The sequence below is a fragment of the Gossypium raimondii genome, chromosome 1 (assembly GCF_025698545.1).
Source record: "Gossypium raimondii isolate GPD5lz chromosome 1, ASM2569854v1, whole genome shotgun sequence".
NCBI lineage: Eukaryota > Viridiplantae > Streptophyta > Magnoliopsida > Malvales > Malvaceae > Gossypium > Gossypium raimondii.
Window position 1 is genome coordinate 30,276,409 of NC_068565.1, and position 16,199 is coordinate 30,292,607.

At 36.0% G+C, this 16,199-nt stretch overlaps 1 pseudogene; it reads right to left on the reverse strand.

Moving 5' to 3' along the window:
* LOC105785560 (putative potassium transporter 12) overlaps positions 1-16,199 on the reverse strand; it is a 32,356-nt pseudogene that overhangs the window by 6,582 nt on the left and 9,575 nt on the right.

The window sequence follows — 16,199 nt, forward strand, 5'->3', positions numbered from 1 at the left end:
TTGTAACCAAGAAAAACACATTTAATGGATCTCGGTTCCAATTTTCCATTATCAACATGAGCATATACAGGACTACCAAAAATCTTCAAATCAGAATAGTCAGCAGGATTACCAGACCATACCTCTTGTGGAGTCTTTTTCTCAATGGCAATGAATGGAGATCGGTTGATCAAAAAACATGCAGTAAAGGCTGCTTCGGCCCAAAAAGACTTTGGTAAGTTGGCATTTGACAACATACATCGAACCTTCTCCATGATCATTCTGTTCATTCGTTCTGCAACATCGTTTTGCTCTGGAGTATGACGAACTGTCAAGTGTCTCACAATCCCTTCTGACTTGTACAGTTTATTAAACTCATCAGAACAGAACTCTAAGCCATTGTCTGTGCGGAGATATTTTATTTAATTTCCCGTCTGTTTTTCAATCATGTTTTTCCAAAACTTAAATACGAAAAACACATTACTTTTCTGCTTTAAGAAGAACGCCCACACTTTTCTGGAAAAATCATCAATAAAAGTTAGCATATAATTAACTCCACCTCTCGAAGGTACTCTAGATGGCCCCCTACAAATCAGAATGAATATACTCCAATGTTCCCTTCGTGTTATGGATTCCTCTGGTGAATTAAACTCTCTTTTGCTTCCCAAAAATGCAGTGCTCACAGAACTTCAGTTTGCAAATTCCTTACCCATCAAAAAGTCCTCTTTTGCTCAATTCTGCCATACCATTCTCACTCATATTCCCTAGGCGCATATGCCAAATTTTAGTAATATCATCATCTGACAAGGAAGAGGATGCGACAGCTACATCACCAGTAACAGTAGAACCCTGCAAAACATATAACTTGGCAGTTTTTCTCTACCCTTTCATCACAACAAGGGAACCTTTAGAAATCTTCAAAACACCACTTTCAGCTGTGTATTTGTACCCTTTTGAATCAAGAGTACTTAATGAAATTAAATTTCTCTTCAATTCTGGAACATGTCGTACGTCACTAAGTGTTCTGACAACTCCATCAAATATCTTAACTTTAATTGTTCCAACACCTGCAATTCTACATAAAGCATTATTTCCCATCAAAACAACACCTTCAGACACTATTTCGTAAGTTGTAAACAATCCCTATTGGGACTCATGTGGAAGGTGTAACCCGAATCAAGGATCCACTCCTTACTCGCTTTAGAATTGTTGACAAAAGCGACTAGAAGTTCACCATCGCTGTAGTCTTCTACAACATCAGCTTTACTAGAATTTTCTAGTTGTTTTCCATTTTGATTCGCAGCCTCCCTTTTGATCTTGTTTTGTAGCTTATAGCACTCAGATTTAATGTGTCCTTTCTTCTTGCAGAAGTTACAAGTTTTACCTCTGTTTGAAGACTTCAATCTACCTTTAGATTTACTGCAAGGATTCCGTTCATGTGTCCTTCCACGATCATCATCAGTATTTCGATCTTGTCTCCCACAAATAATAAGACTCTCTCTTTGAAAGTCAGTTTTAACCACAAGATGCTTCATCTTATCATATGAGGTTAAAGAATCATAAACCTCATCAATTGTGAGAGACTCATGGCTATATAAAATCGTATCTCTAAAGGTTGAATAAGACAAGAGCAACAAACAAAGTATAATCAACTCTAAGATCTTCCTTATCATACTGAACCTCCATGGCCTCCAAGTTTGAGAGAATTTCTTTGAACACTGTTAAGTGTTCGTGCACAGATGCACCTTCCTCCAAATGATGAGTATAAAGACGTTGCTTCATATGCAGCTTGCTAGTTAGAGTTTTCGACATACATATCTGTTCCAACCTCTTCCATAATCCAGCGGCGATCTTCTCCTTCGTCACATCCTATAAAATTTCGTTAGACAAATGCAGATGTAACTGTGTTAACGCCTTTTATCCTTGTGCTTCTTCTCTTCCTCCGTCAATGTTGAAGGCATCTTATCTACCCCTAGTAGGGCTTCCTCTAAGTCCATCTGTGCAAGAACTGGCTGCATCTTTATCTGCCACAACTTAAATCTGGTGCTGCGATCCAACAGCAAAATTTCATACTTCAAAGACGTCATTACCGTGATTGAGATGAACAACTCGGAAGCTCGGATACCAATTTGTGAAAATAGAATATCGATAATGACAATATATCGCAAAGAAATTAGAAATAGAAAAATAAATAACATAGAGATTTTACGTAGAAACCCTTTCAGGAAAAAAACCACGACCAGAGGAGAAGAAAATTCATTATGTCGAATTCAAATTGATTACAAGAGAAATAGACTATGTCTATTTATAGGCTTCTAAAACCTTATTCTCATAGGAGTGAAACTCCTTATTCTAATCATTATGAAATAGATGGAGTTTAATAAGGTTTAAAAAAAACCTTATTCTAAAATAAAATAAAATAAACTATAATTCTATAGGGATTTTACTTTTATTTTATTTTACCACTGTATTTGATTTAAATAAGGATTCGGGTCACTTAATTCTAACATTGCCCCTAAGATATCCACATCTGATTCAATATGTACCCTGCTGAAGACATCACTGAAAACATATAAAGGGCATGTACCCATGTCACCATACACCACCCCAAGTGCTTGAAAAGCCAATCTAAGAGTGCGCCAAGTCGAGAGGTCCTTTTTAGTTAAAATAATATATTTAGTAAGAGAATATAATTAAGCATACTAGAAGCTAAATTCCTTTGTAAAAGTAGCTATAAGTGTAGGTGTTGGAAACAAAATAAGGTCTTGAGGTCACTATCAATGGTGAAAGTTCATACATTCTCCTATGAAAAGAAAACCAACTTGTACAAAATCCTAGCAATCATTTGCAAGATACTAATCATTGTCTCATTGAACTAGTAAGGGTTCAGAAACTATTTACTCTCCACATACACTATTTTCTCTACAGAATTCATATATAGGCCAAGCAGTGCCAAATCAACATGAAAAAAACTTGAGGACACTTCAATCACAGCAGTTGCTCTCTAGTATTCACAGTATTAGCTACACTTGTTTGTTTATTTATTTTTATAGATGCTAAACTTTTTGATTGGATAAACACTAAAAGTGCCAATTAGAAGCTGTTCCAAGAATCATAAGTTTCCACCAATTTCCCAATATCTAAAGCAGCTGGTTAATGATAATAACGTAACACAGAAAAAAAACCCCAAGAGCATTGACTTTGAATGGATAGAAAATTGTTAAGTTTAGTTCCCATGCAAAGGTGGCCATGCACGACATGCAAAGGTGGTCATGCTCGAAGAAATAGCGACAAGCGGTGGTGCCATTTTGTGCAAAGAATCAAGTTTGAAGTCGCCAATCCACTTGTCGCTTTTGGTTCCATTTTGATTGTTTTGTAATCTAGTTCATGTTGAACTAAGTAGGTAAATGTTTTGATATTGATTGATGAAAAGTCAAGAATGCAAGTTGTACAAGCTAATCTTGTAAGTTTCAATGCAAATTAGTGGAGTTAGGTAGTTGATTAGGTGATTACTTGTTTGTTTTACTTGTTGACTGAAATATGTAATGGCTTAATGCCTTGTTTTGAGTTAATGAAAAATATCAGCTCATTTTTCATTCATTCTTCTTCTCTCTTTTCTGTTATTTGCTTGCTAGTTTCATTTTCTGTTTTTGCTTCTGAGTTTGTTTCTTCACCAAGGCTCGAGGCTTGCTATTCAAGCAAGATACAAAACAGCCTGTTATTGTCTCTTTGTTCCAACAATTGGTATCTAGAGCTTCATTCTTAGTGGACCTGTTGTATTAAACTAAGAAAGCTGAATGTCTTCCTCAAGTTTTTCACCAGCAGCCCCACCAGTCTTCAATGGAGATGGCTTCCACATATGGCTGGTCAAGATGAAGACTTACTGCGGGCCTTTGATCTGGGAAGTTGTTAACACAGATCTTGAGCCGGACCACCGAGGCTAATCCCACAAGAGCTCGAGATAAGGCAAGATGTTGATGAGAGGACCAAAGGCATAAAGCCATGTCCTGCATCCAGGCTGTATCGATGTCATCTTCACGAATTATGGCTGTGAGACTCCAAAACAGGCTGGGATAAGCAAGGAGGAGTTTCAAGGCCTTTGAGAGAACAAGGCAACAGCAGACTATTAAATTTGAGAAGGATTTGAGAATCTAAAGATGAAGGAAGAAGAAACAGTGAAGCAGTATGCAGACAGAATCATAGCAGTGGTTAACAGTATAAGGCTCCTTGGTGAGCACTTTGATGAGGCAAGAATTGTGGAAAAGGTCCTCTCCACTTTGCCTGAGAGATATGAGGCCAAGATATCCTCCTTAGAGGACTCAAGAGACCTTGCTACCATCTCTTTGACTGAGCTAATCAACACTTTCTATGCTCAGGAACAAAGGAGAGCTAGCAGAGCTGAAGATCACCAGGAAGGTGCATTCAATGCCAAGGCGGAGAAGCCTCGAGCTTCAAAGCTCTAAGAGGCAAAAGGCCTTGGAAAAACAGCCTAAGACGACATCAGAAGGAGTAATGACCAGCCTGCAGACATTGCAAGAGGCCAGTCATCCGAAGACAGATCTTGGTTTAGGCGGATGCAAGATGCCAACACCGCAAGAAGAAGGGCCATGTTGAAAGGGTCTCAGTAAAAGCAGGAGTAAGCCAAGGCGTAATCAATTTCAGCGATCAAAGGTTGAAGCTCGAGTAGGCGAGGACAGAGTGACCAAGAAGAACAGTCTTTCTTTGTTTCTCGCTTAGTGCTTGTAAGAAATGCTCAAAAGGTTTGGTTCTTTGGATGGTGGTTGCACTAACCACATGTCACCAGATGCCTCCTTGTTTAAAACCTTGGACGAAGTTATAAAACCAAGGTCAAGGTTCGAAATGGTCGATTTATAAGGATCAAGGAAGAGGAGAAGTCTTGATATGTACTCCCACAGCAACAAGATCATTCCAAATGTGTTTGGTGCGAGATTGATGAAACCTTCTCAAAGATAGCTCAACCGCCGAGAAAGGTTATTCTTGTGTTCAAGGACAAACAATGCCACATTACTGATCCAAGTGGATCAAGCCTTATGACAGTCACAATGACTGATAAATGCTTTGAGGTTCACTGGGCAAATGACTCAAACTCAGCATACACAGCCTCTGTTGATGACTCCAAGCTTTGGCATCAAAGGCTTGGACATGCCAACTTCAGATCAATGGCTCGAATGGCCAAAGAGGGTTTGGCAGAGAACTTCACCAGCTCAGTGGAGCATGATGATGTATGTGAAGTTTGCCAGATGGGGAAACAGGCAAGACTGCCATTTCCTACAAATTCAGCTTGGAGAGCTACTGAAAGACTGCAGCTGGTGCACTCTGATGTATGTGGCCCGATGAGGACTGAATCACTCAGCAAAAACAGGTATTTCATCCTCTTCATTGATGATCTTACAAGGTTTTGCTGGATTTTCTTCTTAAAACACAAGTCTGAGGTAGCTCAAGTGTTTGTGAAGTTTAAAACTGCTGTAGAGAAAGAAACAGGTTGCAAGCTGAAATCGATAAGGACAGACAATGGCACTGAGTACACTTACTTCGTTTCAAGCCATTTGCAATGATCTTGGTATCAAACATCAGCTTACAAATGTCTACACACCTCAGCAGAATGGGGTAGCTGAAAGAAAGAATAGAAGCCTGATGGATATGGCCAGATGTCTCCTGTTTGAAAAGAAACTGCCCAAAACCATGTGGGCTGAGGCAGTAAACACTGCAGTTTACCTTCAGAACAGGCTTCCTACCAAAGCTCTTGCATCCGAGACACCTTTCGAGGCTTGGTTCAGTTTCAAGCCTTCTTTGGCACATCTGAAGGTGTTTGGTTGCCTGTGTTATGCACAAATACCAGCAGCAAAGAGAGACAAGCTCTCTAAAAGGGCTCAACCAGGTGTTCTAGTAGGCTACAGCTCAGTCAAGAAGGGCTACAGGGTTCTGGATCCCTTGACAAACAAAGTCCAGGTGAGCAGAGATGTCATCTTTGATGAAAAAGCCTGCTGGAATTGGGAGAAAAATGAGCCAGAAGCAGTTTCAGAAGACCTAGTGCCTAATCAAGCTGAACTTGAGCAGCTAGGACCTGAAATGGATGTTGATGATGTGCCTGTGAGAGGTACAAGGCCCCTAGATGATATTTATGAAAGGGCACAGGTTGCAATAGCAGAACCTAGCAGTTTTGAAGAGGCTGAGGCAGATGAAGGCTGGAAACTAGCTATGGTCAATGAAATCAACATGATTGAGAAGAACCAGACATGGGAGCTAGTTGATAAACCTGCTGGAAAGAAGACCATTGGAGTAAAATGGGTCTATCGAGTAAAACAGAATGCAGATGGCAGTCTGAACAAGCTAAAAGCCAGGCTTGTTGTCAAAGGATTTAGCCAAAGGTATGGTCTGGACTACCTGGAGACATTTGCACCAGTAGCCAGGCTTGACACAGTTAGAATGATAGTTGCCTTGGCTACTCAACATCAGTGGACCATTCATCAGCTTGATGTTAAGTCTGCATTTCTTAATGGTTTCCTGGAAGAAGAGATCTACATCGAAAACGACCTCAAGGATTTGTGATCACGGCAAAGAACACATGGTGTCTGACCAAAAAGGCTTTATATGGCTCGAACAGCTCCTCGAGCCCGGTATGCTCGAATTGACTCTTACTTGCTCGGTTTGGAATTTGAGAGAAGTCCCATGAACCAACACCGTATGTGAAGAAGAACCAAGTGAAACTCGACTTATCCTGTCACTCTATGTTGATGATTTACCGTAACTGGAGGAGATAGAAGAATGCTCAAGATTTCAAAAGAAAATGATGGAAATGTTTGAAATGTCCGATTTAGGCGTAATGAACTACTTCCTTGGAATGGAAGTGAAGCAAATGAAAAAGGAATCTTTCTTAGTCGAGTTCTTTTACTATGAAGATCCCGGATAAGTTCTCTATGAAGAACGCAAGCCAACAAGCACAAAGAATGGTCGTTGGAGTGAAGCTTCGAGGCAAGGGAGTGGTGAACCAATTTGCGAAACTATGTACAAGAGTCTCATTGGTAGTCTGTTGTATTTGATCGCAACAAGACCCGATATCATGTTTGTTGTTAGTGTGCTATCGAGATACATGAATTGTCGCAATGATCGGCACTTTCAAGCGACTAAAAGAGTGCTAAGATACATCAAAGGCACCATTGATCATGGTGTATTGTTCAAAAGGGTTGAAAACATGAAGTCGATAGGCTATGTTGATAGTGATCTGGCCGGATCGAGTGATGACATGAGGAGCACATCCGGATATGCATTTAGTCTTGGCTCGGGCATGTTTTGTTTGGAGCTCTAAGAAACAAAGTCGTGGCACAATCAACGCAGAAGTGAATATGTTGTTCTTTGCATCTGCGTGAATCAAGCCATATGGCTTAGAAAAATCTTGGTGATTTAAACCATAACCAAAAGAGGCAACAGAGATTTATTGTGACAACAAATCTGCTGTTGCAATTGCAAAAATCCCATTTTCATGGTAGAACCAAGCACTTCAATATTAAGTTGCATGTTATAAGGAGATGGAACAAGCTCATGAAATCGAAATGATTCATTGCGATTCGAAGTGCAAATTGTCGATATCTTAACAAAGGCACTCAATGTGTCTAAATTTGTTAAATTCAAAAGGAATTAGGTGTTACTAGCATGGAAACTAAGGAGGAGTGTTAAGTTTAGTTCCCATGCAAAGGTGGCCATGCACGACATGCAAAGGTGGTCATGCTCGAAGAAATAGCGACAGCGGTGGTGCCATTGTGTGCAAAGAATCAAGTTTGAAGTCGCCAATCCACTTGTTTGTTTTGGTTCCATTTTGATTGTTTTGTAATCTAGTTCATGTTGAACTAAGTAGGTAAATGTTTTGATATTGATTGATGAAAAGTCAAGAATGCAAGTTGTACAAGCTAATCTTGTAAGTTTCAATGCAAATTAGTGGAGTTAGGTAGTTGATTAGGTGATTACTTGTTTGTTTTACTTGTTGACTGAAATATGTAATGGCTTAATGCCTTGTTTTGAGTTAATGAAAAATATCAGCTCATTTTTCATTCATTCTTCTTCTCTCTTTTCTGTTATTTGCTTGCTAGTTTCATTTTCTGTTTTTGCTTCTGAGTTTGTTTCTTCACCAAGGCTCGAGGCTTGCTATTCAAGCAAGATACAAAACAGCCTGTTATTGTCTCTTTGTTCCAACAAAAATAGAAAAGGCTTTATATTTATACTTGGAATATCCTGAAGGAAATGGAGACAGTGCAATTGATTACCTCAAATTGGTGAGTATGAGCAGCAGCAATCTCCATGGCTTCAACATCAAAAGAATCGACTCTCTTGGGCTTCTTGACCAGTATCCTGTAAGATCCATTTCCTTCTCCACCAACATTTTGATTAAGCAATGGCGTCTGAGGAGACTTGGGGTCCACTTCACTACCATCCATCCACCTTGACTCACCCACACACCGCCATTGTGTGCTCTACCAGTGAGTCTCACACTTGCGCTCTCCTCAATTCGATCTTCTTCTTCTATATTTCAAAAAGAAAATCTGAGAAAGCGATATATTTCAACCAAATCAAGAGAGAAATAAGGTTATAATTAGAGAATTAAAAAAATAGAGAGAGAAAATAGTCCTCGATATCTGAACTGGTATTTGCCAAAAAGAACGGTTGAATATTCAATATTCCATCCCACAGTTCACACTTCTAATCAGCTACCACTAACTGTAAAAGAACACTTATGGCTGAGGCCTCTCATGGGCTGACGACTAACACAAATAGATTTAAAAAATAAAAAAGAAAGGAGACTCGGGCCCTCCCAACTGAACCCTGGCACTTAATGCATAACGGTTAAGTGGTGCAGCAGGTTGCTGTTATATTTCGGCAGAGTTTTTTTTGTGAACTTAATGCCCTGATCAGACCGGACTGTACTAAATCAGACCCTAGCATTGATAATTAACATACAACTGACAGATAGAGTTAAAGGTTTTTTTTTTCAGAAAACGGAGCATTCATGAATAAAGAAGCTGAAGACAGGGTACGATGCACGATCCCCCCACTAGCCTTATCAAATATGATAGGTTTTAAATAGTTTGGGAGAGACACACGTATAAAATTTTTGCAATCAACTTATTGCGCAAACCAGAACAATAATTTTAAGATTTTCACTACTATGTGTGTTGGGGATCGACCTAACTAAGCAACGAATAAGTAAAAATAACAAAAGAAATTGAGAAATTAAATATACAAATTTAACGTGAAAAAATTCCTCTAAAGAGGATAAAAAATAACGGGTAAAGATAATTTTACTATAATGACAAAATAACGAAGACTACAAAATATGGAGATAGAAACTAAACCCCGAAAGCTCGAAAACAAAAAACCCTCAAAACGTAAGCACAAAATTCTCTAAATGTGTTATGAGTTCTAATATCTAATAGGCGTATTTTTTAAGATTGCAAAAGAGCTTATTTATAGGCTAAATTTATAGGTCAAATAATAAAAAATTAATCTAGACTAATTAGAGTTTGATTGAAACAAATAAACAGAGTTTAACAAAAAGATTATTTCTCAAATTTGACTAAAATAGGAGTCATACTTAACAAATCTCCATCTTAACTCATATTTCCATAACGTCATCTTTGCCAAAGTCTGCCACAGGTCTATCTTGAACTAGGCAGGGAATTAACTGAGTCGAATCTGTACTTAGAAATTGGAAGACTTCTAGCCTTCGACTTGTACAATGTCAAATCAAAACTATCTCGGGTCTAATTTTCACGAACACAGTGCCCTAACTTTTCAAAACCTGCATCCAAAAGAGAACCTTTCTTCAACGAAACGGTCATACATTTTTCCCTCTTATGGCCAAGTTGCCTCCGCTCCAAAAGAGTTGACTTCGACTTCATAACAAAAAAGGGACGTCTGATTTCACCAGTCACTGTAGAACCTTCCAGAATATAAAGACTGTCAGATCTTTTAACCTTTAACAAAATGAGAGCTCCACGAGATGCTTTAATGCCGCTCGACTCAATATTTATTTTGCATCCTTTCAAGTCTAAAATACTCAAGGAGTTGAGATTCTTTCGTAAATCAGGTACATACCTGACATATAAGAGTGTCCTAATCATCCCATCGTGCATCCTAATTTTAACAGTACATATACCAATTACCTTACTGGATGAATCGCTTCCCATGCGTATAACTCCACATTCAACCGAACTATATGTGGAGAACCATTCTTTATTGGGACACATATGGAAAGAACATCCCGAATCTAGGATCCACTCAGACGTAAGCTTGGAGCTTTCGCTCGTTGACACTAACAAGAAATTATCACTGCTTTCGTCGGCCAAATTAGCACCAACTACATCTTCCTCGTTACTCTTAGCAATCCTTTTATTTCATAATTTATAACAATCCGCTTTAACGTGACTTAACTTCTTACAATAGCAACACCTTTCGCCTCGCTTCTTTGATGCTACCAAAACGAAAACTTGCCTATCTGCCTTGATATCCGAACCAAACTCATTTTTGAGTTTGTCTTTACTCAACAAATGACCATTCATATCTTCAAACGAAAGTTTCTCTTTGCCATAAATTAGGGTTTCCTTGAAATACTTGTATGAATGGGGTAAAGAGCACAATAATAGCATAGCTTGATCATCATCGTCAATCTAAACCTCAACATTCTTTAAATCATTTAAAAGAGTAATGAATTGAATGATGTGATCTCTAAGAAGCTCGCCTTCGTTCATGCGAAATGTAAGTGACATTGTTTCAACACTAAACAGTTTGCTAGAGACTTGGTTGCATAAAGAGTTTTTAACCTTTTCCACAAGGCAGATGAGGTCTTCTCCATCAATACCTCTTGCAATACCGTATTTTCGAGGCAAAACTGAATTGTAGACAAGGCCTTTTCATTAAGCTCTTCCCATTCTGTTTGATTTAGATTCTCAAGCTTTTTCTCGGTAACAACCTTTTTCAAGCCAATTTGAACTAGAATTGCCATCATCCGAACTTGCCACAAATTGAAATTTGTGACACCATCGAACTTTTTAATTTCAAACCTTGTTGCTGTCATCTCTAAACAGGCTGATCTACGAAAATTGAACTAGCTCTGATACCACTTGTCGGGCATTGACCCGATTAATCAACAAACAAGTAAAAATAGTGGAAGAAATTGAGAAATTGAACACACAAATTTAACGTGGAAAACCCCTCCAAAGAGGATAAAAATGTTGGAACGTCGGCACCCCTACGGCGCAACGAAAAATTAAAACATTCGGCGATCCTAACCATGGATCCATGTGTGAGGAACGAATCGGGGTGAAATAAAGGTTTCGAAATTACCGAATCTTTATTCTGAGTAGACAGCAACACCTCAGCAACGAGTAATCTGATCTACCATCGAACCAAGCCACAATTTATCGTGACTCTGGCCTCTACGTAATCCACCCAGTTGACAATCAACAGAAGGAATCCCCAAAACTATTTTGGAAAAAAACTTTGCTTTGACGGCTGCTAGACCCCAAGTAAAGAAAAAATAGGATTTTTTTATATCTATTTTTAGGGTTTCTAAAAATTAAACAAATATAACTATGTTTTAAACTGAAAATTATAATTATATTAATTATAAAAATGATTTCGGTAAACTATATATTTATTTGAATTTATATACTAACCAAATTAATGTTCTCAATATGCGTATAACAACCTTGTACATAACGTGTTCGATATTTGATTATCCAATTAAATTAATTCTATAGTTAATTTAATTCAAGCGACAACCAAACACAATACCAACTATGTTTTATTTCGTTCATTTCAACTATAGGGTGTGACCCTGTAGGTTCTTGTAACGTTAGCATTAATACTAGAATGATTCCAATGTTACAAACAATGAGTGGCACCTAGCAATGCATCATTGCTACCTAAGTCACAAGAAATAATGATTCAACATAACATTTTTATGATTAACCTTTCATGCAATAATCCTTAAGTCCTTTACCTCTAGATTGGACACAAGTCATGGAATAGTCACACTTGCATAGTCCATTCCATGTTTCTTGATATCTTAAGTAGACTATGATATACAAATAAGTATGACATCTCATATAAACTTATTTGAGCATGGCCATGCATTTCTAGTCTCACTCAATCAAGTGGCCTAAGATATTACTCCCATTATGTAGGAGGGACTTATCCTATATCGATCAACCATATCCCTCTACATAGATCATGGTATATCCAACATCAGCCTTTATAGAACAACCAGTTACGGTGTACGTTGGACTGTATCAAAATATACAACTCACGATGTTGGGATTATGATGATCTCAAGTTTGAGGATCATATACATATTAATCACTATCAGTAACGTTGTGAAAATTACATAATAATCCAAGAAACATACTCATAACGGGTCAGTCCAATATGTTGTTCTCTAACACACATATCCATGCATCGATTTTTACATTCCATATCAATGACAACTCTTTATCATCAATCAACTACATGTTAGTCTTAATGCATTATTGTTGTCCTATCCAAAAATAATACTTGACTAAGGACCTTTTAAAAATAATCATATTACTCTCAGGACATTATTATAAAACAGTTTATTTATACACACAGAAAAGAAACTGAAATAATAATGGTAACGCCTTATATTAATAAACATGATAAATCAAGTATTTTCTTACAACCATCTCATGATTGATCTTTGGGCATACTCTAACAAAAAGACCACAGGAAAAGATAATTTTACTATAATGGCAAAAGAACAAAGAGTACAAAATATGGAGATAGAAACTAAACCCCCAAAAACCCGAAACAAAGAACCCTCAAAATGTAAACACAAAATTCTCTAAATGTGTTATGAGTTCTAATCTCTAATGGGTGTATTTTCCAAGGTTGTAAAAGAGTTTATTTATAGGCTAAATTTATAGGTCAAATAATAATAAAATAATCTAGACTAATTAGATTTTGATTAAAAAAATAAACAGAGTTTAACAAGAAGATTATTTCTCAAATTTGACTGAAATAGGAGTAATACTTAATAATATCATTTTCACCGATACTTAAAATAATATGATTTCTACACATATATTAAAATATTTGATACTTGAATTGAAGTTGGTCATTGGATTTGGGGTTCAAGAATATTTCGATAATTTGATTCTTCGCCTTGACCTTTCCTCTTATGTTACATAATCCTTAACAAATGAAGGTTATAAATTTTTTAAGTGTTGTTTTGTTGTGTAACCCTAATAAGTAGAGACACGATCAATGTATAATAATCAACATTTAATTCAATACATCAATCCAAAGAATCGAATAAATAGATAGAATTTAACTTCCAATAAAATAAAATACGTAAACCCTTTAAATTGGGCTACTTAATTTTAGACTTAATTGAGGCAACAAATAAAGGCTAAAATCTTAGGGTGTCCCACATAGCCTAATGCGACAAAACATGAACTTCAATAGAGTAAATGTTTAGCACACTATATTTATCATTATTACCATATTATGTGAATTAAAATGTGAGTTGTGTTAATTGTATATACTTAAAAGCCTTATATTGCCTTTCATGTTATCAAAACCATTTTTATGACTAAAAATAACTTGATGATATTTGAGAAAACGTGAAAATGAGAATTTTAAAAACATTGGTTTAATTAAGAGTACAGGAGTTGCCATCGATTTTTTTGATGAGGTGCAATCGACCACCTAATAAAATATATTTTTAAACAAATAATTTTTAGATTCGTGTTACATAACCACAGTAAAAGCAATTTTGATTTGAAAGTCGATTACTTACAAGAAAAATTATAGTACCCTCGTAACATCAAAAATGATATCTCATTAAAATACATGTTATCTTAAATTTCAAAAATTACAAATTCAAATTTCAATATTTATCTATTACAGTGGTATATTTTGAAATGAGAATAAACTAATTTATTGAGTGAACCAAAATTGAAAACTCAAAAGATAAATTTTATTTTATTATCAAGAAACAAAAATTAATATATTCATTTGGTTTGAAAACGGCATTTCATCATTGAAAACAATTAATAAGATCATACCCCAGTACTTTTAGCAACCATCTCGTTAATTTTCCTAATGATAAAATGTTTCCTTGTTATTATTTTTAATACAAAAGAGTAACAATGCTAACTGTCAATCATGGTGATATGAACAATAACATAGACTTATTAAAGCATTCATAATTTAGGAACTTAGAAATGGTTTTATACTGCCATAAATATATATAAATTTGAAAATCATGCAAAAATACGAATATATATTAACATTTTATTAATAGTATATTATATATATTAGACTATATGCACATGTAAGTATTCACGTAACACAGCAAAATATGAACAAAATATCTTTTTGTATATATATATTTTAAAATGACTTCTAAAGATAATGATTATAATATCGATGATAAAGTAACAATATCATGGTGATAATGAAAATAACAAAACAAATAATAAACAATAACCAACAATATACTCAAATAATGAACAAAGAAAGAAATTTGAAAATTAGAATTATAATAATAGACAAAAGTAAAATGAATCTGAAACAACAGGAACTATACAATTATTTTACCAAAAGTAGAAAATTTTCAATTCCTCATACTTGGCCGGCCGCTTTCTTTGTTCTTTCCCTGCTTCGCAACAAAGCTAATTTCTCTTTTCGTTAGGATCCCATCCAAAGAACGTCCGAGTAGTCACCGTGGCTGGTTTTTGATAAGTGTCAAAAGTGACATGTTTTAGCCTCATTTTTAGTGTATTTTGGGTGATTATGCGATATTTATTGTGAATTATATACTCCTAATTTTTTATATTCATGTTTTGATGCTTACTAGGGTGTTTGGGAGCAATAGGAGTGAAAAACACGATGGAAATTAGAACTTTAGAGCATTCCGGAAGCTATGTGCATGCAGCAAATTTTCACATAGGTAATCCACATGGCCATGTGGATTCACACAGTTGTGTGTCTAGGGTGTGTCAATTTCGAGATATGTGTAGACTGAAGGCTTCATGTTATGATTTTTACTTTTTTTAGCACTTTAAGAGAATATAAATAGAAAAAAAAAAAGAGAAGTGGGAGACCACAAAGGGAGAACACAAAATTACCTTGACAACACCATTGAAGCAAATTTCCAAGCAAAATTTCACCAAGATTCAATAGTCTAAGTTCATTTTCAATGGAGTTATCATGGATTTCTTTTATTGTAGTGGTTATATTGTTTGTGTGTGTGTGTGTGTTTACTCTTGTCATTATAAACTAATTCTCTTAATACCTAGGGGAGATGAACTGTAGGATAGATTCTCTTTGTTTTCAATTATGAATGCTTTATTAATGTTTTGGTTAATAATTCTAGAGTATTAATTAATGTTTGATATGAATAAGTTTGATATGAATAAGTTTGACATTAAATAGACCCCCATTGTGATTAAATTTTGCATAATTGAATGAAGTTGCATGCAATTATAGAAATATGACGACATCAGGTCCTACTAGGCTTCCTTATGCCAGCTTACATTGGAAAAGGGCCTTAGAGGTATCGGACCTCTCTTGCCGTGCTTGTCCCTAATAAACTTCTTTCAGGTGCTTGATCATATCATAAGCAATCATGTCCTCGTGGTGCTTGCTTCTGAAGCTCAAGATTTATAGTGGCAAGCATAATACATCCAATGTCTACCATGTCATCAAGATGCTTCTTGTAAACATCTCTATCAGTCCTCGAGGCATTACTAGGTGGTTCATAAGGAAGGGATTGTTTAATGACATATAATTTTTGTTCTTGTTTGACGACAATCCTCAAGTTATGGAACCAGTCAAGGAAATTCAAACCATTCAATTTTTCCTTCTCAAGGACCGATCGCAATGAAAGTGAATTTATGTTTGCAACCAAAATGTATCTACAATAATGAAATATGCAAGTGAGTAAACTTACCAAGTTTATATTAATCATTAAAAGGACTTTATTAAATGATGTTCCTATTATTTTATTCAAAATTAATAACCTTCATATTTTAATTTCGGAAAGATTTTCTTAAAAGTTTTTCTAGTGGGTAAGGATCCATATTTTACCTCCTCTTAAGTCAACTTTGGTTTTACTCTCAAGATTATGGTTATTTAGGTAAGAAAAACTTGATAATTACATCACATGCAACTCCTAAATATTTGGT